Below are 3,769 nucleotides of genomic sequence, written 5' to 3' on the forward strand. Positions count from 1 at the left end.
TTCCTGCCCCCAGCATGTGCCAGTCGAGGTTACTCCCCCCCTCAGGCTGGGTCTCTCTAGCCGCTCACTCTATTTCCTTGGGCCTCACCGTGCCACTACTCCCCATCCTCTCGGGGGCAACTGCAGCACCACACCCACATCACTCCCATTCTTGGGGTCCGCCCTCTCTGGGCCCCTCACAACACTGGCCCTCTAGGCCCTCCAACATACGCATGGGTAACCCACCCGGTGGGGGTGGGAGCTAGGGGTTAAGGCGCCCCAACCCACCTTTCACCGGGGTGATCACTGGCCTGGCATTTCCTGGGGGCTCCCGCGCCACTAAGAGCCCCACCAGGCCACCCACTCCCAGCAGGGTGCAGTTTTAGGTCATGCCCAGGACCAGGAGCCTCCTTTCCATCCCCTACAGCTCCTCCCTTACCTCCTGATGATCTCAGCAGCCCTCCGGCCAGGCGATGTTGTTGCCTGCCTCCAGCAGCCAAACTGCCCTGTTTATATAGACAGCTCCTGACTTCAAAATGGCTGCCCTCATCAGGCACCTGATGGCTGACAGCTCCAGGCCCTTAAAGTGGCAGGCACACACAGTGCCCTGCCAAGGTTTCTGTCTAATTTAAAGTTTAGTATATTTATGAATCAAACACTTTGTTTAAAAATAATCTTATCTACTCATGATTAAATCTGGTAGATCAGCTCTTTACATATTTTTTGTCAAATGAAATACCTTTCAAGTTCAAGACGTTACTACTGCTCAGCAAACCCAACCAAATGGGAATACATTCTCTAAGATATGGGTTTCCTTCCCAGGCTATGCTGTAATGTCTATTTATACTAGAGTAAATGCATTCATAATATAACCCTGGATTTTCCTAAAGAGCTTCTTGTACCACAAAAGTCCTTGCTTAGTTCATTATAGTGCATGATATCAGATACAATATGTCAGTTTTAACAAAGTTAGGGATCATTTTATGAAGTGTTAGGGTAACAATATTTGGATCTTGGGGAGCACTGGATTTGCAACTGAATAAAGGCTTTACTCTGCCTCTCAGCAAAGCTGCTGAACACAAGGCAAAATGATATATTAACAGTAACATTGCAAGGCTCTTAGGCAAGCATTTTCCTAACAATATAGTAGTGTGGTAGATTTATAGCCTATTGTGTAAGAAGAACAAGATGCAGCCCACCAGCTATCGTCAGGACATAAAGCAGAAGCAAGACCTTGGAGATGAAGAAGGAGTCACGAAGGAAAGGCAATTGACCGGGAGAAGCCGGGTTCACGGTTTTAAGCATGCGCACTTAGCAAAAAGTCATGTAAATGAGTGAAATGCATAGGCAATTCCATGCTAATGAAGTAAACAGACGTGGAGCTTGAGATAGGAGGAGATATGTGTGGAACAAAGGAGGGGCAAAGGTAGAGTAAATGTTAATGAGTATAAACCAAAGTGCATAAATATGGAAAAAAACTAATGTTTAGTGCAGGTCCCCAGTTTCTTGGGCCTGGCCTGAAGCTGTCTCCATTCTCAATAAAGCTGTTGTCGAGCAATGTGTGCTGGTGTTTGCTCCCTGTTTGCTCCCTGAGCAACTGGACCCCTGAGCAATTGGATCGTTGTCTCCCTAGTCATTGGGTCAGGGTCTAACAGTGAGGATGTAAATAATTCCCCTCTCCCTTCTCTTATTTGCTCTCAATAGCTAGTGTCGTGGAAACACACGCAGCATATTTTTGGGTCAGGTCAGCAGAAGCTTTTATTTAAAAGAAACTACAGCTGTAGGGGGGACTCCAAAGTGACATGGATCTCCCAAGCACTTGGAAGGGGTCCCCCCCCAAGAGCAAAATCAGGAGGCTTATATACTTTTTAACAGTTGCTTACAACTCACGTGATCATATAGTGAAATTAGCATGAAAAGCGGCTATAACATTACTTCATTATTTCTTTGCTGTAATCAGGATGGGAACTAATGGGGGAGGCGAGGTTAGTTCACAAACCTCCTTCTTGCACCTGCAAATCAGAGTTGTACATACTTTTTGCTATCTTCAAGGCCGCGGTGAGCGAAGCAGTTGCAGAGGAGTTACAAAGAACAAACACTTTCTCTTATCTGTTCTACTATACAGAGCCAGCAATTCTCCACAAAGCGGTTATGTCATCTTATAACTAAAATAATCAAAGTTTAAGGCATATATTTTTTCTGATTCCACAGTTCCCCCCCCTTTGAGACTATTTAGTCTCACTTTACCCTTAAATTTTTATTCTCATGAGCCCCTCTATTTCATCATGCAGCCTTTCACGTTTTCTTTTAATCTGCTCACACTTTTGTAACACCATTATTCTAGACTCTGCTGTGGGTTTTCTTGCCTTGCTAAAGCTTCTCCTGCTGGCTTTCACGCAGCAGAGGATCAGTTGCACTAAGACATAAAACATTATCAGAACTATCAAGACAAACAATATTCCATACAGGATTTTCTTGCCAAGGGCCCCGGAATCTGGGAGCCAGGAGGTTAGCCAAGACCACATTTCTTTTAGACCCCAGTCAGTATTTTCTGAGGCCACCTGATGTAAGACCCTTAACTGACTTCGGATTTTACGAATGTCAGTTTCAATTCGCATGTCCTGATTGACATAGACACAACAGGTGGAGTTTACTAAGGCACATACTCCTCCCTGGGATACCAATAGGTAATCTAGGGCTACGCGGTGTTGTATAGTTACTTGTGAGATCTGGGAGATCTCTTCTTGCAGAGCCTGAATTGCATCCGCAGTGGCATTTCCCATAGCTTCCATTGTGGCTGAAATGTTAATTATGGCTAGTTCCAATTCTCTTACTCCAAGCCACGGTATGAAGGTTCTCACAAATTGATGGAACCCTGTGTTTCTGGTAGCTAAGGGGTTAACCGCCCTTTTCATGTGATGGTTGAAATTTTTTACTTGTTCCAGATATATTGTACTATGCATTTCAAAACCAGGGATAACACGTCCAAGAGTGCATGCCCCCACCCAATTCCAGGGCAAGATTTTATGAGCCCTGTTTCCGCAGAGCCAGTAAAGGCCTGGGGCAGAAAGGGTACTCAAATCTCGACAGGTGTTGTGCCATATCCGGCACTTTCGATTAATATGCATCGTATAGGACGGACCACGTTCAGCTGTTATCCTGCTGGACCGAGATATATTACAAGAAGTAAAATTGGAGTCAATGTAAAATTCCGATCTGTTTGCAATGAGAGCAACATGAGGTTCCTTAGAAAAGTTGTAGACCATGAATCCTGTACAATTGAGAGAGGGTACATTACCCAACAGGATTCCACTGGTGCTATTGGGGCTATAATCTAGAGTAGTTAGGCAATGAGGGTAGTGTCCTACAGGTGTGGCTTTATTATAAGCTCCGGTGTTGTTGGATCTGTAACAGAAAGGCGCCTCTACTCTTGGGGAGATTATCCAGTTAGCAGGGGCGGCCCTCCATTCTTTAGGAGCGGACCGATGGGCAGCTAACGAGTAGTGTCTAACGAAGCCGCCGTTTATTGTTCCCCATTGCCGGAGGGATATTGGTACTCCGATCATTGGGATTCCTTGTTGTAGGTGCGCTGGGCTGTGAGAGCATATCCAGCAGTCACTTTTATTTCCAGCTTGAGCCACCGTACGGGAGATCTGCAAGTACAAATTTTTCTCCCACCCCCCTTGGGTGATACTGAGATACCCAAGTGTGATATATAAGGATATCAGTGCCATTTTTAGATACAGGAGGGACAAAGAATTTTAACAACAAACATAACCAGCACCAGAAA

Source organism: Alligator sinensis, unplaced genomic scaffold, assembly GCF_000455745.1.
Source record: "Alligator sinensis unplaced genomic scaffold, ASM45574v1 scaffold891_1, whole genome shotgun sequence".
Taxonomy (NCBI): Eukaryota; Metazoa; Chordata; order Crocodylia; family Alligatoridae; genus Alligator; species Alligator sinensis.